The 23,230-nt window shown below is 40.7% G+C and overlaps 1 protein-coding gene across 4 annotated transcripts in view; it reads right to left on the minus strand.

Moving 5' to 3' along the window:
- The window catches only part of MBP (myelin basic protein), a 99,762-nt gene extending 78,866 nt beyond the window's left edge, over positions 1–20,896 (minus strand). Inside the window, exon 1 of one of the 4 annotated variants that reach the window (XM_015855126.3) lies at positions 20,542–20,896. The gene's annotated coding sequence lies outside the window, so the exon portion shown is untranslated. Of the gene's footprint in view, positions 1–3,752; positions 3,856–12,488; positions 12,630–20,282 lie in introns of those variants that run through there. The other 3 variants (XM_085537581.1, XM_085537583.1, XM_085537582.1) reach the window with 3 other exon arrangements.
- Positions 20,897–23,230: the final 2,334 nt, after the last annotated feature.

The following is a 23,230-nucleotide window of genomic DNA, read 5'->3' on the forward strand; positions in this document are numbered from 1 at the left end:
TATTAACAAGCATTAACGCATCCACAGCCTTGTTTGCAAAGGAGTCCTTACATGCTTTAGCACTGATAAACCATCACAGGAACAGTCACAAAGCTCCCAAAACAACGTGAAAACAGAACTATTCTAAAAATGCAGGAATCCTCATTCAATCAAACATGAATCAGACATTACAGTGAGTTTCCAAAATAGGCCTGAGCACAAGATCAAGCTCATGACCACAGTGGCATGAACCCTCCCACCCTCCTGGTGAAACCCGTTGAGTTTCATAATTCCTGTGAGATGAAAGATTTGGCACATGACCATAAGTCACAGAGCACAAGGAGACTCCACCAGTGCAGACTGGAAGGGATCTGAGTGCAGCAGCAACTGCCCAGGAAGCTGAGGAGAGGCACTGCAAAGTGCCACAGATCTACCCAGTCCAGGAACTAGCTGGATTGGCTCTGTTGCCAAAACCCAGCATTGGCCAAACTGATGCAGACTGATGCAGGAATTACCCCAGCTATCCAGGCCACTTCCAGTAAGTCTAGGAAAGAGCCCAGGGGTTCCTCCTGAGGAAATCAACTCAACTGCTTTTTCCCATCAAGTCACCTACCTCAGGGAGCCAGGCTAGCAGGTAACCTGATGGCCAAGCCTTCCTTTCTGCTTTCTCCACAATAGGAAGCTGTATTCCAGCTACCAACACCAGAAATGTCACTACCTCACCCAAAGGGAGAAACCCCTCCTTGCTATTTGCGAAATAAATGTTTGTAGTTTAAAAAAAGAGGGTTCTAATCATCTTTCCAGACACATGCAGTGCCCTATAGAGAGGTTTAAATTGTGATTCAGAATTTTCACTGAAAGTCAGAAATGTGTTCCTTGAAACTTTCTGAATACACCAAGAAACACACTGCTACCAGATTTTTGCAGGTTATGCTGTTTTGGCTGCATACACTCACACACTGACAGGAGACTGAGAAAAGTCCACTCCTTCTAATTGTCAGACTCTAAAGGAGTCTTTCTCACCATCACCTTTCCATACTCTAAATAAGATCAATACACTTCAGCACAGGAGCTAGCTGATCTTAACAACTGAAAAGTGATACCAATTCAGGAATTACACAAGGGTATAAGCCAATGCTTATTCAATACAACTGCAGCTCTATTGAATATTAATGGTGATTTATTTTTGAAACACATATACGACCTAATGTAAATCACAGGACGCTGAAAATGGATTGTTAAATATTATCTTTGAAGAGTAACTTAGTTATGTAAAATAAGGGTTCAGTCCTACCTCTTCCCACACACTTAAGTATGACTCAACAGAACTACTTAGAATAATGGAGGTATGCAAGTACTTACATATTTACAAGTACCCAATCATAATTATTACCTTGCACTACCTTGTCGAGGAATACGTATTCACCGCAGACTGATGTTGGTGAGTAATGGTGCAGAGCTGCACTGCTAGATACGTTTCCCAAGTGCTTACTTGCATATGGGAAGAGTCATCAGGGAATATAAAACTATATCAGAAATCTACTTCAAACTTCTTGCTAAGTTAATGAATATTCCTTTCTTTTTTTTCTACTACATCCAAATCATATTAGACAAAATAAAACAGTTCAATTACCTTGAAGAAGTGAGTGAATTCTGCCTCATTTTGTTAGCCCTCTAATGCAGACACTTGGTTATGAACTCAGGCAGAAGTGACATGCAAAACATTTGTTTTCCAGTGTCAGGCCCGTGTATGCAGCTGATGTACTGCCCAGCACTGCCAAGCAGCTTGCTGGAAATGCTGCAGCAGTTTTAAGGCTCTCAGTGTGACATACGTCTTTAGAAATAAGCCCTTCAGCCCTTGCCTTGAAATAGATTGAGATACTAGGCAAACCTAAACTGCTTCTTCAATATTCCCTCAGTGCGGTAATTTAGGACTAGGATCTAGGATGTACCAAGAAAGAAAACCACTGGCAGTCTCAGGTGACCGACCTGTAGCTAATTGCATCAGCAGTCACAGCCAGAGACAGATGCCAGCAACCCCGTCATAAAAGTAATTCACCTCAGGGACAAACTGCTTCCTAGAATTTCCACCCTCTTGAAATTCAAGTGTTAAATTACTTTATGAAACATAGTGCTTCATATCCCTTTCAAGCGTCATCATTATTTAATTTTTCATTAAACATGAAAGTGTGCAATCCCTGCTAGACCAAACCTTGTTTCACTTTTGACTTCCGCCATGGTAATGTCTGTGAGGAACCCTTCCTGAGGGAAATGCACATTATTCTACATACATTTATCCATCGTGAATGATCAAGCCCAAGATTTTAGTGGCATTCATAATACACAGATCAGAGAAGTTACCAGCAGCAAATACCAACGTGTGCATTTTAAACTATGTTCATACAGAACCTTGCATAGCAGAATCCTGGCCTTCTGGGCCTATCAAAACATTACAGGAATTTTCATACTTATAGATAAACATGTGCTCCTTGGTGAGAACCTTAGAATTAAAACAGCAGCTCTCTAAGAGATGGGTTGAGTTCTGAAACACTGCTGATCTAAGAAAGTGCTCCCCCATGCTCACACAGTATCTCAGGAGTTTACATACACTTTGTATACCATCACAAAACACACCAAAATAATTGAAATGTATGTATATTTCTTTTTATTATTTTACCTTTTGTGACTGCTTTGATAACAATTTTCTCTCTATCCTATAAGAAAATAATCTTGCCTTTTATTTGTTATGTTTACTTATTTCCTCTCATTTTTCTTCCTTTCTTCAGCTAGTGCCAGCCAAGAGAACAGAGAGGACCACATATATGCATAATATACACATTCCTTGAGTCTGATCCAAAAAAGGAAATGTAGCTCCGCCATGCAATTAGGACTGATACACCTATTCATATTTCATTCATTAACACTAACAACCTCATTTCATTTGTTATATATTGGCTTTACCACTACATCTTCACTTTTCATCCCCTTGGGTAGCTCACTGAAAAACGAAACAATAACAACAAAGAAAACCTAACAATTTGCCCCATGCTGCAGGATCTTTTAGGTCTGCATGACATACAAAATTGAGGAGCAAGCATGAACTTGTTACAACCCTCTGAGAACACTCAGAATCACTGGTGGTTTTTTCCCTGGCACTTGTGCACTCAAGGGACAAAATATTTTGATGCTGCAGCTTAATAAATAATGAGAGAAAAAGCAAACAAACAAAAAAAGCACACAACAGCACAGTAAAATAGAGAGTGTAAGAAAGAACAGACACGCCATAATCTCACTCATTCTGTACACAGTACAGACAATAAGCACATTTCACTGCCTGTACTTCTGCAATCCCTTAGCGGTGTACATCACTCAAGATGTTCCCCTCAAGAGCATACTTCAGCAGCAGTGGACTTAACCTCTTGGCCTCAATGAATCAGCAACTAAAGGACACACCTGTTCTAAATGCTGAAGAATTCAAAGCGAGAGAAATTAGTGAGCAACGAAACATAACATAAACGTAGCCAGGAAAACAAGAAAAACGGAATTCAGTTTCACTCAATAATTTCAGGCCACTGTGATGATCTTCCTAGTAACACTGGTAGAAAAAGCAAGGAGCAATCAAGAAGTCATACAGCAAGAATTGTTATTTGTTACTTGGAGACGTTCAAGTTTTGAGCTTACAGTACTCTGCAACTAGAGAAGATCTAACACCTGTTTGCACATAAAAATAGAGATACCATGAAAATCAAACCAAGATACATTTGAAGACTCACATTTTTCTGCGTGTTTACTTAGAAAAACAAGAAGTCCTTTCCCAACGGTGAGTGGTATATTTTCTCTTTATAAGCAAGTCAGGTCACCAAGGCTCCCCAGCAACACAGCCACTTTGATGATCAGTGTTGCATTAACACACCACAGAGACTGATGTCAAAATGCACACCTGCAGCTCTGAATGCTCACGTATCAAAGGCACCAAGGCACTACACGCTGGTTCTTATCTTCTCATATTCAAGTGACTGACAGGACAAGAAGATGATTCATCCTCTCCAGACACCGTTAACATTACTGTCAGAAAACAATGAACCACTCTTTCTCATTTAAATAACAACAGAAAAAAAAAAAAAAAAAAAAGAAAAAAAAAAAAAGACTCTGCCCCACCTATATGAAGTTCTGACTTCATATATAATCTCTCTCCATACTGTAAACATCCCCGACCTAGAGTTGGGTTTCCTGTAAATGCTCCTCTATTACATTTGGCATAAATATAGACATTACGAAAGGCTCTGACTTTTCACCCTACTCCTAGTTGACTCCCTCTTGGCTCAGCCTACTGCTGCAATGCCTTCCCATAAACATACTGCCAAGGAGGCACAAAACTGAGTGTGGTTTTCCAGACATGAAAGCATGCATCCTTAACAAATACACTTAGGTTCCTCGCTGTTTATGTCTTAAGTTTCTCTCTTCTTGTTGCCTTCTCTTTTCCTAGCCTGACTGCTTGAGCATTCACACATGAAACTATGCTTTGAAAGTAATTATTTTTTATTTAATTTGAAGTAATTTCATGGAAATTTAGACCCCAACTTTTTAATCTGTGCTTAAGATTTAAGGATCTTGTGACAGCCTCCCAACAGGTCACTATCATCCACAGTTCATTAACACACACACAAATGAGACTGTCCAGCACAAAGCCACTTACAAACTGCAAGTGACACTCACAAAGCTTCAGCAGGTAACTGCAAACTGCTCTGCCTCTAAAGCAATAAACTAATTCCAGAAGCAAAGTGGCTTACAGGGCTACAGAGAAGCAATTTTTCTACTTGTGGCAACACAGTTACTATGACACTGTTTGGAGATTCTCATAGAATCATGGAATAATTTGAGTTAGAATGGACCTTTAAAGGTCACTTAGTCCAACTCCCCTGCAATGAACAGGGACATCTTTCAACCCAAACTGTTCCATGATCTACAGCTAGATCAGGTTGCTCAGAGCCTGGTCGAGGCTGACTTCAGTTTTGGATTTTGTCTGCCAGTGATACAGTGGCTTGCTTTCTCCTCTGAACTGAAAAAGCAAAAAGACCTTCTGCTAAGGAAGATGATATACCTGAGAAATAAACAGATTTGTCTCCTTTCCAAATGGAATTTTACTCTGGGTACTTTGGCCTTTATTCACTTGAGGTCAGAGGCTCAGCAGGTTACAGTCACTCAGCTGTGAGTTGTTGTACCTGGAATTTCAAATTATTTATGAGTAACAGCAGCAAGCCTGTCACTGAAATCAGCATGAGAAAATGCTTAGGCCTGTACATTACCCTGATAGCAGTACTGTATGTGTACCTCAACAAATATGCTTTAAGAATTTCGTTTTGCATCACACTCAGATGCCTCATTTCAATCTTAAATTTCGTGTACTAAATGTAGTACTCTCAGCTCTTGTACAGGCTATGTACAAAGAGTATAGAAATAACAATTACTGAATTACTACTGAAGAGAAAAATAGATCCAGGAAAATATAATTCTACGTAAACACGGCAATATACAAAACACACACAAGACAATTGTTTCCCCTTCATTCATTAAAAAGGAAATCAGACTGCTTCATCTTAAAAGGAAGACAAAGAAATGTGCCAGGCCAAACACTACTTTCTTCAACTTTTATGATTCTATGACTCAGTTCAGCATTTACACGAAATACATATTTTATTCAGGCTACAATAAATAAGTAAATCTTGCAGTGTGCCAAAATAACAGAGTAAGAAACTCATGTTTTAATAAAATAAGCAGCAGTGTATTCATTTTCAAAGATGATTACCAAAATGCAACCTCAAATCCTCTATACGATTAAAAGCTAAGTACTCTTAAAAGGTATTCACCGCACCCATCACAATATCACATCATCCTTGAACAAGATGTGTTGTAAGATATGCAGACATAAAGTATTCTATTTTTATTGTTAACTGAATATTTCTAGAATAATGAAGAAAATGTTTCAATTATAATCATTAAGCTTATGACAGGGTTCACAGCTATGAAACCGAGTCTTATGATGCCAAACTGCACAAAAAGACGGACAGAATGAACATTCCTTCCCTAAAGGTCTGGCAACTTAAGGGCAAAAAACACATGAGAAGGCAAAACTTTCCACCATATCATAGATATAGAACACAGAGAGGAAAGACAGCAAGAAAAATGATTTACAGCCCAGCACACATTAGAAACTTAAATCCAGAGCTGTAATTCATGAGGCCCTTTTCAGCTACTGCAACATTCAGGGACTGCAATCACAACCAATGTCTCCTCTCCTGTTTTAAAAGCTCCTTGAGTACTTCAAGTTCTGACAGCCACGATGACATGGTGAAGCAGCATCACAGCATTTTGCACTGAGACCCCATCAAAATACAACAAGGTATTCTGCCACACACAGTCTTATTTCAGTAGACTTTCTTAGCGTGCATTGTGCTAACCATTAGGCTCAGGCTTATCACAAGGCAGAACAGCAACCACAGTACCATCCCCGGCCCGCCTTTTATAAACGGCTCCAGCATTAAATTATGAGCTTGTGATTAGCATACTCACACAGGATGTGGGAAACCAGCCATCATTTTAGAAGGTACCAAGTGGAAAGATCAGTCTATGAGGTGATCACAGGACAACCGTGAGTCACCAACGTGATCTCACAGGGGAAAAAAAAAAAAAAAGACCTACATTGAGTCATGAGGGGATATTCCCAGTTAAGGCAGGGAAGAACTGATGTCACCACACAACCCACATGCACAACTGCAGCTGAATGCAAGGTGCACAGCTGCTCAGCCCCATGTAGCAGTGTGAATTTCTTACTAGAAGAGATGCCAGGATGATGAAAGCAATTGGAGCTTATTATACAGGGATAAGACAAAAACCCATGACATGTCAAATTTAAGAAAAGCAAGGTTAAAAGACAGTGTTGGAAGAAAAGAAAATATATTCTGTCCAGGTATAAACCTAAGATGAATGTCAGAGTGCTTCTAAACAGGAAGAGAGCAAAGGTCAGGAAGAACCAGGGGAGAACAGAAAACCTTACTGCCTTCCAGAACAAAGACAAGAGTGTGATCACTATTTCAGAGACTGCGTGAATGTCAGGGTCCTGGCATAGCCAGAAAGCAGACTGAGCAGATACAGGGTATCCTTCTGCCTGAGGATGTCCATCTCTTGACAGCACACAAGGGGCATGACAGGGCAGGGGAGGGCCAGCATCAGCTTCTGACTGAATCTGTTCACCTTCTGACAGCTGACCCTCACAAAGCCTCCAACAACAGCTATCACAAGCTTGCAACATCATACAGTTGATCCAACTAATAAGGGTGCCTCTGCCTTTGTAGAAGACTGAAGAAAGACTTTCAGAAAACAGATATCGAAGAGCTCATTGGGATAAATTCCTTCTTTCCTACCTCAAACAGTAACTCTCCCTAACCTGCTCCTATCAGACCTTAGTTCACCTACAGCACTCTCAAGAAACAACAGCTTGTAACGCTTAAAGGGAAGTCAATAATTCAAGTTACTTTCTTAAGTACAAACCATATGATATTTGAATCAAGAAGCCCTGTCACTTCATGAATTATTTATCAGTGAAAACAATGGGTCTTTTATCAAACATAGCTTCTTGCTTAAAACGGCTCTCATTGAAATCCGTAAGAGGTCAGTTTGCAAGCAACATTACACCGAGGTTTAGCTGTTTTGTAACTTTCTTCTTCTTCAACCGGAAATTTGGCAATTCTAAATCAGTGCTTATGGTTAACGAGAATGTTGCAGCTGGAGCTTTCCCTCCTGAACAGAACCAGTCCCTTTTTTATTCCAGCACTGTCCAGCCACGGTCCCAAATATTTAACATGTGCTATTCTAAAACTTAGAATAATTCCGGATGGTCAAACCTGTCATTACAATGTTAATGTTACAGTTGTAACAATCTTCTTTTGGTACATCCAATGAGCTTAATACATTGCTATGTGGAAGTGTTTATTAATAAATCCGTTCTAAGTGTGATGTTTAAACACCTGCAAAATTTAATGCCAACATCAAAACCAAAATACTGCTATGATATAGCAAAGAAAGAAAAAATGTTTCCCCACTTTTTACCTTGAAGCATGCCATATTCACTCAAACAGAAAAAAAACCCAAACCACAGCACTGCCCCACTCCCAAACCACAGGCTTCTTAGCATCTGCTAAGGGTGTTTGAAAACATACACTAACAGCTCTGCTTAACATGAAAAACATACAAAGACTGCAAAGTAGAAAGCAAACAGAAACCAGTTATGATAGAAATTGTGTGTTTGTTTTTAAACAAAGCCGCACGCGAACATTTCCTCTGTTCGGAGGCATCAGAGTTCACTTTAATTCACCCTCAAATTCAGTTAGTAACGGATGTGAGCTTCCCCCTACTTTGCCAGCTAATTCATATGAATAGTCCATAAGAACTATAGTGCTATCTGCTGCAGTGGAGGAGTGCTGCAGATCATTTCATGCACATTCTCTCAGGTGCCACAGGGCAATGAAGTACAGGCAGCTAATGATGGAGGCAGCCACTTTACACTAAGTAGCACTGGGATGCATGTGGCCTGGCACAAGAACAACATCACACACTCACAGCTCAGCAGAAACAAGGGCACCCAGTCATTTTGTTATCAATTATTATCTTACTCATTTAAAGTCCTAACACTCCTGCCATGCCAGCAGCTTGCTCAGTGTTTGCTCTCCCTCTGGATGCTGAGGCTTGCCCACAGCCAGGACACACCATTCTGCACAACTGAGACAGCTTCACCGTGCTTCCCCTCCCACCATGCATGCCTGACCTTAGTTTGTATGCACGGTACTGCAAGAGTCTTATCCTTTACAACAGAGGCTGAAGTATGACAATGTGAGTGTATTTTTTAATTTTATCTAATGATAGCTTACAGGAACTTGGGTGATATTAGACTATTTAAATTTAGGTTTCTGTGTCAGACCATAGATCATAGATCATCCCTGTAAAAATTAGTGGCAATTTCAGTTACAATAAAGATAAAAATCTGTTCAAATATCTTTCAAGCAGAGGGTTCCCAGCAATAAACAATTAAGAATAAGGCCAGGTAGGATGAGACCCTGGGCAATCTGGACTAGCATTTGACCTAGTGGCTGGCAGCCTTGTCTGTGGGAGAGGGCTTAGAACAGGATGATCCTTGAGGTCCCTTCCAATCCAAGCCATTCTATGATTCTCTGAACTGCAGAAATCTTTAAAACATTGAGAATACCTAAAGTGTCTAAAAGAATAAATGACAGCCAACTGACTCAACTGACACCACGAGAGAAAATTTTATATACAGAATGCAATTATACACTGGAATTGAGCCAAGATGCTCAAGTGCCTCTCTCAATCAATAAAAGAAATGGTCACAAGATGATTCAATACCACAAAAAGACATATACAGAATAAGCTCTCTGTTATGCATTTAAAACCAGTGTGAAAACAAATACTGTCATAATGCTTTCTTGCATATATGCAGTACATCAGTGAGATACATGAGATCAGACTTACCATTAAATCATTTGGCTGTACGCAGCTGAGTGGTCTGATCTCATGCAAGTAAACCCACAGAAGACTACAATGTAATTTTGCACCAGGAATACACTGCAAAACCAGCTTTCATGCTTATGTGCACCAGTAGTCTTTGCTGTAATGCATGTGTGATTATGTAATTACCTAATTGCTCTCTTGCCAAAGCTCTGTTTATTCTTCCCAGGTTAAAGTAGAGAATTGGCTGATTGTGAAATACCTTTAATCGTTTGGCCATCTTCAAATGTAATACTGCACCAAGGTTTTATCTACATGTTAATCCTTTATTCATTTACTAAGCTGGACAGAAAAATGTGATTTTTCACTTCACAAACTATTGAAGTCCAATAAACAAATTCCTAAAGCATAAGTTCCATAAATGCACAAATTTCTAAAATCAGCTCCTCAGGTACTACTTAGCATCTGCCTTTTTTTTTTCCCTCCCATATACACGTTTTCAGTTTACAAATCTTCATTGTATAATATAATAAATGATTACACTGAGATTTTTGAAAACATTTAAAATAGAGTTTAAATACTTGAGATTACTTGCAATCTGCTATGTTTTTTTTTTCTAAAGTATTAAAGTCTTACTGAAACTAAGCACTGTTAGAAGCATTAAAATTGAGCTAATTATACATGCCATTCAAAGCATATTAGGAAAGCTGTATTTCTGATGAATTTATTGCTGATAGTATTGTTACTACAACATTTCTAATTATAAAACATAACTACTGTTACATTCAGTTCAGCTGCTGGCTCTGCAGAAACAGTTTCATTAAGCACATTTATAACCTTACTCCCAAGAGGTTTTTCAGATCCTAAATGATAACACAGTTAATAAAAATGAATATACAAAACATAGCGCTTAACTCCACACAGCACAAAACTAGAGGCAACCATCATCATATGATGAAACTATTTTGATACATGGTGAGTCCAAGTGGTTACTACACAGAGTAACCACTGTTCACCAGCGCAAAGGCCAGAACGGTTCACGTGGTGCCAATGATAAGATCTGAAGAATACTGAGTTCCCCAGTAAGTTATTGTGAACTTATGGAGTACCAAACCATCAGGATAAATTTGTTCATTTCCTACTAGACTCAAATAAAGTCTTTATACATGTGAGATTGGTTGCTGTTTTCCAAAGACCATCCAACAATATATGAGTAGTAAGAGAATATCAAAGTGGTGAGTAGAAGAAAAAAAAATCACCACAGGACTGGTGAAACTTTAAATGCCAATTCGAACGCAAATAAGGACTTCCACAGGTGCTCTCATTGACATATGCATATGTGTTTCTTGTTATTATCAGCCTAATGGTAAGATTATGAAATTAAACCAATACCAAAGAGACTCCAAGTCAAAGCCCTCTGACTATAAGAGTTCAAACTAATAAAATTATTATACCATCACTCCTGCTGCCACCCCCCTTTCTTGCACACACAAGCAATAAGAACTACTCTAGCAGCAACATCCTGTTCCTAACAAGCGTGTTTCCCCAGGCCATATGAAGTCCCAGTGGATTCATCACCACTTTCCCAAGATTCAGGTGCCCATCCTGTGACTCAGTACCTACAGCTGGACAACAACCGGGCATCCAGAAAAGGAGTGCAGGAAACAGATTGTGCACAGGTTACCAGTTCTGAAGGGTCACTGGGAAAGAAAGCATCACAGACCAGAACATTTTCACTGGTAGTTAGTCTCTCAGGTTCTCCCTGTGTTATGTTTAGACGTAAGCCCACCTAAATGCCATTTCTAGGCCTAAGAAGAAGTGAGTGACTCGGAATAGTGAGCATGGATCTAGCAAAATTATATCATGCCTGACCACTATAATTTCTCTCTATGATTAAATCACAGGATTTGTGTACGAGAGCTTGCTTTCAGCAAGACTGCCAACACCATCTGTCTCAGCATCTTCGTATCTAAGCTGATCTAGGTTGCAGTCTAGATGGACTGATGACTAGGTGATAAAAAAAGTACCATCTCTATCATTAGGCTCAACTAGTACTCAATGATGGTTCACATTCTACCCATAATCTGGTTACAAACGGATAGGGCTCTCTGACCCATCTTTTAATATACTTAGCAGCAACCCAGCAGAAGATAAAGAGCACATCCTTAGCAAATATGCAGAAAACATGTACTTAGGTGTGCCACTGAAGGACAGGACTGCCTTTCAGAATGGCTTAGGCTTGAGCAAGGAGCTGACAGAAACCCCTTGAAAGCAATGGCTGAAAACTGACTTGCTGCTGAGCAGCTCAGTCAAAAAGGATCTAGGAATCCTGGAAGACAGAGGTGGGACATGAGTGAGCAGCCCACCTGGCAGCAATGGGGGCTTCACACAGCATCCACTACTCTTGTACCTGGAGCAGTGTGTCTGCTTCCAAAGGCCCAATCTGAGGCATCAGCCAACTGAAGCAAGGTCAGTGAAAAACCATAAGGATATGCCCTAAGAAGAAAGGCTGAAGCCACTGGGATTGTTCAGCTTGGAGAAGGTTTTGAAGCACTTAATAACAACTTTCTAATATCCAGGAGTAGATTATTGAAAAGGTAGAGCCCAGATTTTCACTGAGGTGCATAGATGGAGGACAGTGTAAGCTATAGACAGGTAGATATTTACTATGTATTTATCAGACAAAATGAGGGGGAAAAAAAGTCACTGTGAGAATGATCAAGCATTGGAAGAGATGGCCCTGAAACACAGAGGAATCTCTGTCCTTGGAGTTTTCCATGCCCAAGCTAGCATGAGGTCTCTTCTAAACTGAACTGTCCTATGAACCAATGCTAGAATTATGTAAACATGCTATACACAGCATGCACATTTAAGCACAACACATCCAAGTAGACAGAGAAACTTCAAAACACAATAGAAACAGCACAAAAAATCCACATACAAGCAGTGTAATTCAAAAACGTTCACTGTTCTGAGTTTTATCCACTTACACAGATCACAAAAACTGCCCATTCATGTATTCATTTAACTGGAATACGTCCTTCAAAACCTCTGTAATGCTTCTAGGTTCACTGTGACAGGAAAACTGAACAGCCTCAGTCACAATTAACCCAACAACTCATTTGGCAGCTCTGTAGTTATAAAAGGAAAAAAAGAAAAAAAAAGAAAAGCCGAAATCAAAAGCTAATTATGAGGAAGAGACTATAGGTAAAGTGTATGCTTCAAGGCAGCTACAAAAGTCCTTTGTGGCACAGTGAAAAACGCAGTTAAGAACTCTGAATATGCTGATACTCAGCATGGCACCAGGTAACTGCATTAAGGCAAGGAGCATACTTTTGTTGTTGCTGCATTTTGCTGTATGCTATTTGCGAGAGGCGCACATCAGCCCTCCTGCTAAAGCTTATTAGTAGGACAAAATATTACTCACAAAGAGATGAAATTTACAAGCTGTTAACAATAAAAGGCCAATTACAAGTAATGAAGAGTATTTCTCAACCCTCAGCATGCTTTCCAGGGGTACACAGAATTATTACTTGTGGCTACAGCCTTTATTTAGAACCCAATTTCTCACCATACTAAAGAAGGTTGTTGCATTCAGTAGTTAGAATTAAAAAAAAAAAAAAAAAAAAAAAGAATTATAATATTTCCACATATAAAGTTATTGGGTTTTTTTTTAATCACAAGACAAGAAGAAAAGAACATTTCACAATCCACACATCCACTCTAGCAGTCAGCCAAGATTTTAGACAAACTTTTCTATATCAACAATACTGCATTCAGTTGAAAAGCACCTATTAAAATACCCTTTAAAAAAAAAGAAAACAAAACAAAACCAAAAACAACAACAGCAAAAAAAACAGTAAGTACAACAATGTTCCCACGTGATCCTATTACGGGCTTTTTTCAATTGGACAAGAAAGATTTTCTGAAGAACAAAACAAAGCCAAATTATTGCTTGCCCTCCAGGTAAATAGTGCTGATTCAGACTATGAGAGCCATGTAGAATCTTATACTTACCTCTTCTCCAGAAACAAGTCAAGGCAAAGTAATAGCACAGGAAAAAGATGACAAAAACCAGGCCAGAGAGTTAATGTTTTTTACAGATTACACACTTTGTCTACCAAGAAGACCCTTGATACACTTAATTCCTACCATCGGGGGAGAGAGTCCAAGAGTAAAAGGCACAACAAGAGCCAAAGTAAATGATAACTGTGTTCCCCTCCAAGTCTGTTCTAACTACTTCAACAAATATTGCAAGCCAGGAAATAATCACAAATAAAACATCACTGTTTTCTTTTTGCTTTCAGAAAAATAAAAGGACAGTTCACACCAATGCTGACTTCAGAAATGTGAAGAGCGGGTGCCATGAAAAGCCAACCAAAACTCTAAATATACTAGTCAGAAGAAAATGGAAATGAGTTAGAGGTATATGGCTGACATTCATCTTCACGTACAGATTTTGAGGCCGGAGTACAACAGTGGCTGTCACTGGGATCTACAGAATTGCAGCATTAAAAAAAATATACATTTATACAGACTGAATGACACTAACCCAGGCTACGTGAAAGCTGAGGAATGAATAAGATTGGTCAGTTGTAGCAGACAAGATGAAGGTGATATTGATAGATGGGTGATGAAGACAATCTGAGGACAAATATCACCTCTACTACTAAATCAGTATTAGCCAATCTAAATCTATACTTCAGTGATGTGTTTGGAATATCAGGTGCCAATATAGGCCAAGACAATATTTAATAATCTGAATCTGGCTAGGTAAGAGAATTGCTGTTATGGATGTCAACTTTCCTACAGATGGTCATGGTGATAGCAGTATGAACATAAATTACTTCAAAATATCATAGGAAGATGGAAATAAGACTCCACCTTATATCAGTGCAGGAAATCTTATCTAGCAAAGAAAACTATGCATGAAAATACTAAGAAGAAGGCACAGAACAACTTCAGACTGAAGTTATTACACTGGAAACTATTATTTTACTGCAATGCTTTTACCAGTAAAACATTTTATGTCCCAAGACAAACTTACCTCCATGCTGCTTCCTACCACCAGACTGCACACGGGCAACAATGTTTCCAGAAAGAGCTGACAGTAGATCCCTAAACAACAGGAGCAACTACACAGTGTCCTCCGAAAGACCTCTGGATATAAAGCAATGCCTTCTAATCTGAAAAAGCCCCAAATTTCATGGTCCAATTTAGAACTGAAAAAAGTCGTCTGGGCACCATCCACTATGTAACACATGTTTTTCAGGGCTTTTTAAATCTTTGGAACACACATATTTTCAAGTAAGCTGGTGGGCTGCTGTTGCAATACCCAATTCCTTAATCTAACATAGTCTGCTGCAAATAAGCATCATTTTTCATGATCTTGTCTCTATCCATAGAACTATGATCAAGAAAGCAAACAGAAATGTAGCCAAGTGCCAAGAACATATTTGTATTTTTGTCAACAACGTTCCCCATCCTTTATTCTTGAAGAAATACTTCCAGAAAGGATTAAAAGGAACCATTAAGACCAAGTAGAAAGATTACAAACAATACGTAGGCAGAACTTAAAAGAACATAAGAGCTTTATGTGTGTCTATTAATACTGATCTTTCCCACTGCCAAGACTTTTTTTTTTCAAGTTACTGAATTCCAAAGACAGCTATAACTCGTCCAGCTGCATTACGCTACCTGAATTTTGACTTCTAAACAAGAAGACTAAGAACAAAAACATCTTCACACGTGACCCAAAGATTTCAACACTAAGCAGAAGCTGAAGATAATGCACTAGGTAAAGATATTACATATATACTACAACCCCAAATCAATTTTAGGAATATCTGTTGCTGTATATGTGCTTTGTTTTCCCTCTCACTTTCGAAACATAATAGCTTGATGCTAAATTCTCTCAGCTGTTAATATTTCCAATCTGTAGCAGAAAAGACTGAAGTTCGGCGCTTCCAGATGTTTACGCTTCCGCAAAATGTTTAAGAAATGACATATTAAGAATTAAAATAATACACTAAGAATTTTTGCAAATGTTGGAACAAACTTTAAAAGAATAAGTATTTCTTTCCAATGCACAAAGCAAACTTATTACAGCAGATACAATGATTGGAGACAGTTGAGAAAACAGAAGAACCACTATTGCTCCTTCAGTGCAGACCTAGTGTACTTCAGAGAGGGAAAGACTGATTTGAGCAGCCTTTTCAGATCTATTACTTTACTCACTTCTCCCCTTTGGAAGACTTCACTACAATTTAGAGGGGGGAAAAAAATCAATGGTGAAATAAAGACATAGAAAACTAACTTCACTACTGAGTTATTTCAAAATCATTTCAAAACAGAAGAAAAAAAAAATAGCTGGAAATTTCCACATTATTTCTTGTTTTTCTCTCACTTGCCCTTTGTGTGGGCTTTCCTGGGACTTGTCCAAGATTTATAGCTATTCCAAGCAGCAGAGCTGGGATCTCACTTCAACTGATGCAAGAAGACTCAAAAAAAATGTATCCACTTTATTAACCAAAAATTTATCTTATTATTTATAAATGAGCATTTCAAGAAGCATACATCTTATTCTTTATTTTCTAAAAGTGAGAAACACAGAATGTTTAAATCCAAATATTACAGTCTGGAACTGCTTGCACATAAGTTACTTAGATATACTTTAGCCACAAATAATTGTTCTCAATAGACAACGAATCTTTTAAAGCAAACAGCAGAAGGTTTTATACTGATTCCTAAAGGAAAGTTAAACTCATTACGATCAACTGCAAACCCCTCAAAGAAGATGGGGTGTAGTTAGTGAAGATGAGCGTCACTGCCGTTTTCTGGAATTCAAGTGAAAAAAAGAACAAACAGAACACAACCCTGAAAACAGCTGGGAGAGCAAGAAAACATGAGCACAATTTGTTCTTCAGAAAAGCTAATGAAATTGCTATGCATTATCTATGTAACAGACATGAGAATTGTTCACTACTCAAAAGCCCACACATGGGCCCAACAGGGATTATGCTTGGTATTTGAATGGTGATTAGACAGTTGGACAGAGAAATTGTTCTGTGTGTTCTAATATGTGAAAATAACTAGAAAAATAAACAGAAAAAAGGAATGATGTGTATGGGATAACTAAGTTAAAGAACAAACAAACAAACAACTAAAACAGTGTGACAGACCCTTTATTTAGAGTCACTAAGTATGGAAGATCAGACACTATTGTTGCCTCACTGGGGGAGGGATGTCAGTAAAGTTTCATGCAATCCCCTTCTACCACAGCTAATCCTACAGTGCTTAGCATAACTAAGAACATTTTGTCTAAATTCTTGGGTGGACGAAATCCCTGGAGAACTAGATTTCTATTCTGCCATTTTAATTTACTGCCTGATAAGGATCCCTATATTGGGCTTACTTAGTTCAAATGCAGCATTTGCTTGATCCTCAGGGAAGGAACAATCTTCCTGTGGAGCAATTAGCGCAAGAAGACCCAGAACCATGACCAAAGGGTACGGTAATACAGTTATAATGTAATCTCCACTGAAGCCAGTGACTGCCTCGGGCATCGGGAGCAACTGAATTAGTCTCTCAGAGACTAACTTGTTTATTTTACACTCAGTATCTAATTAGATCCAAATTAAACAGTTTATGCAGAAGGCTGAGTGCCCCTGAAAATGGCTATTAATAGAAGTAATAAATACAGTACCAGATTCCAGTGTTATCTGTCTGAAACTCCCAATATTTGAGCAGTGAAGCACTCAGAGAACACATTCTTTTTCTGATCCTTCTTCCACTGGTTGTTACCTCTACTTTATGTGTTTAAAATAAATAAATAAATAAATAAATAAATAAATAATTCCAGTCTTCTTCAAAAATGACAGTGTCCCACTGGATTTTTGTTTTGTTGTTTTTTTTTGGCAGCACCTACCAATTCTAGAGCACCAAGTCAGCTTTTACACTTGCCGCCTTCATCGGATTACTTTAAAGAAAGGATGGAAACTCTTGTTTCATACAGTGGTATCAACTGGCTGCATCAAAACTGCATCTAGACATCCTTGCCCTACTGCTGCCAGCAGTGCGTAGGTAACATCACTACGCATCTGGGCACCTCACCAGTTAAACTGTGCTACCCTTTAGTCTGTGATAGACTTTACACTTTAAACCTCTATGCAGGATCGGAGTCTTGAATTGCAAACGTTCTAGACTCCTCCCTTGCCAAACACAGACTGTCAGTGCCTATGGCAAGGAACACTAGGTTTCTCCCACATAAATTCTAAGTATGTTTTGCTGAATACTTAAACTGCTTGTATTCATCAAGACTAACTCAATTTAGTTCTGGTAAGTAAAAACTGGAATCAAATTGCTCAGTGTTCTGATATACAAGCAACCATCTACTTCACATCACTGCTTTCTGGCAGGGAAGAAGTTAACAGAAAATGGGCAGTGTACCATTTGAACATTTACAACTTTTGCTATTTATGCTGCAAGTAAGTACAAGATGTGGGTTTCAGTTTAATCTGTATTCTCTCAACAGTTTATAATGAAAGTGTTTCTTTAGTCATAACAATCATGTAGCAGAAAAATTAGAGCCTAAACTATAATGATATGTTCTATTTGATGGAATAAATAACTGAGGTGGCTATTTCAACCTTATGAATAATTTATATGGAGTACTGAATAAAAACAACACAAAAAAAGAACAAATGGGAAATTTGTGCATATGCAGCAATACTGAGACTCGAGCATCAATTTTCCACATTCTGTGCTTCTCCCAGTAATGCTCACAGAGCTCACTGGCATTCCCCAAGGCCAAGCTGCTCTTCTGCCTGATCCTACCACTACGATTCTATGTAAGCTCATTTCTAATCCAATGCACCACTAACACTCATCTTCTCAAACTCTCAGAGCTGGAAAGCAGTGGAAGCTGGAAAGCAGTGGAAGCATGTCCTAGTTCTGCTATTAATTTGTGAGGTGATCAGTGATAAGCCCTGGTTGCTGCCATGCCTGGAAAGCAGACACTATTCTTCTCAGTATGAGAAGGATATCTTGGTATCATTGTACTTCTGACAGGCTTGTCTTCCAAGACGATGGAAGGCCTCTGCTTACCAGAAATCTAGATGTTGTACAATGACAAGTTAATAAATAACATTTGTAACACTGCTTACTTTCTCAGGTACCCTCCTTTTTTCTTACTAGAAGCTTAAATGGGTTCAAGCCTACCACAGAAAGGCAAAGGTTTGTCCAACGCAAAGGCAACATCTCTTCACCTGAGGGACTCTCTGAACCACACGTGCCTGGTTAGAGATCCCTGTGAGCCTTCATCTGGCATCTGCTTTTGCCTGCTCCAGAAGAGGCTGTGGTATATCCTGCTGGGGTGTTTTTAATAATTCACAATGCATATAGGCAGAGCCAATGTAAAAAAAAAAAACCACAGTGCTCAAGCTTTGATAGTCACCATCGACTGCTCCAAGACCATCAAAGTCTGTTTCCTGTTCAGCTGCCAGCAGTAATCAACAAATCATTAACGCAAACCTTAAGACAGCTCTCCTGCTCTGTTATTATTTACCTTGAATGACAGCGAGCACTTTGTCATCCCTCCAGCCAACAGTTTAGATACAATCACCTCACAATTTACAGTTTAAGTCTACCTGACTGGGAACTAGCAAGGCTCCAGTTGTGCCAGGGGAGTGCATTAAGTAAGGTTGGGTACTAGGAAAAATCTCTTCTCAGAAAGGGCGGTGAGGCAGTGCCAGAAGCTGCCCAGGGAGGTGGTGGAGTCACCGTCCCTGGAGGTGTTAAAGCACCGTGTGGATGTGGCACTGAAGGATGTGGTCAGAGGGCATGGTGGGGGTGGCTGATGGTTGGACTGGATGATCTTAGAGGTCTTTTCCAACCTGAATCATTCCATGATTTTACAGACACAGCCTTATACTTCGCAACGTCAGCATTTTGAGAACAACTACCAGACACAACAAAAAGTGTGATATACACATTGTTAGCCCCACCCACCTGAGACCCAGTTCTGGCCCAAACAAGAAGGGGGAAAATTTCAGTTCCTCAACAAGAATGCTCCCAGCATTTTCAAGTGTTGTAATTTCATCAGAACCCTTTCACTGCTTCCTTGTTCTTTTACAAAATCCAGCTGCATTCTGAATGCAGCCCTAGGTGCTCTGAGGGATCAATGTGATGCTGGTAAGAAATACTGCCACGAATAACCTATTCCAAACTACAAAGACAAGCGTTTACATTCCTTCCAGGATAAACCACGGAGCGATTTTCCACAAGTCCCCACGAACACACTAAAAGGCAAAAAAACACCCCGAAACCGCAGTCTGGTAACCCAGCAGCCGGTAGCACCACAAACAAGCTGATAACACTTACTGTAAACACTGCCTAACCCTACCTAGAAATCGCTCGGCCCCAGCACACCGAGGGTACGGCAGCTTAAATACATATATATAAATGATCATTTAAAAGACACCGGGACAGAAGGGAGAGAGATATAAGCACCAGCCCCACGGCCAGCGCCTGCCCCGCTCCTCAGCCCACCGCCGGCGCCTGCCGCGCATCTCGCCTCTCAGGGGTTAACGTGAAAAAGCAGAAGTTCGCTGTTAAGCTGCAAAACTCTGGGCACGGCCGCGATGTGAAACCGGAAGCCCACGGGGCCGAGCGAGGGCCTCCCGCTGCCGGCCGGGACGCGTCCCCCCTTTTCGGGTGGTTGTGTAATGCACGGCACCCGCCTGGGGAGCAGCCCCGCGTCCTGCCCGACGGCCAGCCCCGCGTACCTGTCCCGTGGGCAGCCCGGAGCCACCTGCTGTGTCGGAACCACCTGCGCTGAGCTACACCCCGGGTGTCCCGCGGCGCCGCCCGCCCCTCTTGTGCTCCGAGGGGCTCCGGCTCGTGATGAAGAGCAAATCACAACGCTGCTCACTCCGCCCCGGGGGAGCCGCTCGCTCCGCTCCCCGCAACGCAGCACCTCCCGCAACTCCCCGCCGGAAGGAAAAGCAATAATAAACCCAAACGAAGCAGTAAACGGCAACGCACCGGCGTCTCCTTCTGGCTTCAGGCGCTCCAGGGGCTGCGCGCTGCATCCGCCGCGGGCGGTGGCAGCCGGGGTGCGGGCGAGAGGGCAGGCAGCCCCTCTCTCCTGGTGGCAGGGATGAGGTTGGCGGCCGAGAGAGGTGATCCGCGCTCCGCTCCGCTGCGTGCGTCTCCTTTCCTCCGTCCGAATCAGCTCCTCCCGCTCGCTGCCGGCGCTCCGGGGTCGTGCCTGCGGGTCGCTGTCTCGCCGCCTCCTTACCCCGTGCCCTCCCTCCTTCCTTCGAGCAGCGCGGTGCTCCGGCCGTGGCCCCGCTACCTGTGCCGGAGGTGCGTCCCGGTGGCTGCAGCGCCGCTCCCCGCCGCGCACGGCAGTCTCCGACCAGGAAGAGGCAGCGGGAGGGGGAACAGCCGTGCCCCGCTCCGCCGGGAGGAGCCGGGGCTCAAGCGCCCGTTCAGCCCAGCAGGAAGACGGGGCGTCCTGCTGCTCAACTCGGGGAAAGGGAGCGAGATCGGGAGGCACGGACTTGCCCCTCGAGCTCCGACCTCCCCCTGGGGTGTGGGAGCTCCTGCCTCAGGCTATAGGGAGGCAAAAAGCGGCCGCCTGCCCGCTTGCTGCTTTCTGCGGTCTGGCAGCTCTGGGTGCCCGTCACTCGTGGCAGCTGGCCTCATGGAGAAAAGTCAAAGTCCTGTGCCAGCAAATGTAACCCTGTGCTGTGCCTGGTCAGGCAGAGGCTGTTGGCATAACTTTCTGTCTCACCAGGCCTCACCGCCCCTCACTCACCCACCTGGCCCAAGGCTTGGTGTCACAGTCAAAATTAGGCTACGTCTGTGAGGAGAAGTCTGAAAGCACGAACCCTCATGGTGCTCAGTATCCCAGAAGAAAGAGGAACTGCTCTTTTAATTTCATCTGAATTTGGAAGGGAAGTTCACATCGATGAGAGTCTTGGACAAGTCGTGTTTGTTTCTGTCCTGTGCAAGTGTTAAATACATATATTTTTTTCATATTACAGATTTCTTCTGCAGAAATAGGAAGTAAATTTACATATAGGGTTTCCCTATATTTATTTATTTATTTATTTATTTATTCATCAAGTCTTTGTGAGGTTTATTGTGATTTCTCTATTTATCTTTTGCACCTGTCAAGTGCATCATGTTTAAGCCTTGGCAGATGGAGAGTTATTATGTCAACTACCCACTAATTCCTCAGTATGTAAATCTTTTTTTGGCTTGCTGCTCATCTATGAAGATGGAGGAGGTTTTAGACAATATTTTTGGCCACTTTATAAACTGTAGGCTCTTACAGATGAGCAGTCATTTGGATAAATATTTTCACTGTATGGAGGGAACTGAGCCTTTATTACTAGAAATATGTAGGCTACCATACTGACTGCTAAACTCTTAAAACATTGAGATATGAGATTAAAAAATATAATCACAGGTGTAAGGAAGGATTGCAGAAGAAAGGAATAGGTGGAATATCAGCAGTACACATGCTCAAAAGTCTGGAAATTTCATATTTGAAGGACAGGCAACACTACTTTGAGCTGCTCTCTTTCCCCACAGTCCTTCACTTGTGAAAAATACCAGTTTCTTGTCATGGAAATTTGGATTAGGATTTATGCATAGTTTTCAAGAATAACTCTTCACGTTTGGCACAATTTTAAACAAACAATTACCAACTTTAAAAGGCAACGCTGAATTTCAGTCCTCAGATAAACACCTCTGCCCTTAGTTATATAAAACTGGAATGTAAAATTAAGTCCAAACTCTCATTTGACAGTACCCTAAGACAACAAATTATAAAGTAATAGCAAAGAGCCTACACACACTTACACACATTTACTTAATTGAAGCCTAAAGGTGGGTGGAGGGCCACAGTTGCAGAATGTGGTGGGTTATCACATTGCATGTGGAAATCTGTGGTTTTTTTAAGTCCTTGCCTTTTTACAGCTGTGATATGGAATGCTTGTACCAGCTCTCTTAATATATTGAATACCGCAGCACTTTTCAGATTGCAGATTCCTTCGTTTCTCTTGGAATTTGTGGGATATAGGTAAATGTATATGTACTCATCAAGGTTAAACTTCTGCAAGAACACTAGAGTAATTGGGCAGCATTTGTAGCTACAAATTTAGACATCCTGTTCTTTCCCTTATGATTTTGTTACTAACAAGTGCCAGCTCCTGAAAAGTTCATGAAGGAAGCATGTATGTATGTATATTCAGCAGCAATACCTATATGTCCAGGCAGGCCCACAAAGCTGGTACCATCAACAGAAGAAATTCTGTTTACTTCCTATTGAATGAAGAAGAGAGAAATATCACTTTTTTTTTTTTCTTTTCTTTTTTTTTTTTTTTAAGATATTCCCCCATACTATTTCACCTCCGTTCTTTCCTCAGCCGCTGTTGAGAGCTCTACCTGGAAAAATGAAAGTTGTAAAGATTAGCGAGACAGGGAAATTAATCTTTTTGTTAGTGAAATCCCATAGAGATTGGTCTGGTAAAAACTGCTTGAGTCAAGTTTCCTTTCTGCAAATTAAGAAGAGGGAATGGAATGAAAGCAGAATTTGCATAATGTTTATTTATGTCTTTGTACTAGAACTGGCCATTTATTACTATCAGTGTGGAACAATTGACCTGGTTGTCCAACATATTAGACTTTGCAGGGAAACTATAGTTCAAGTATGAAAGCC

The sequence above is a fragment of the Coturnix japonica genome, chromosome 2 (genome assembly GCF_054131305.1).
Source record: "Coturnix japonica strain WE chromosome 2, WE-NBRP24, whole genome shotgun sequence".
In the NCBI taxonomy this organism is placed as follows: Eukaryota; Metazoa; Chordata; class Aves; order Galliformes; family Phasianidae; genus Coturnix; species Coturnix japonica.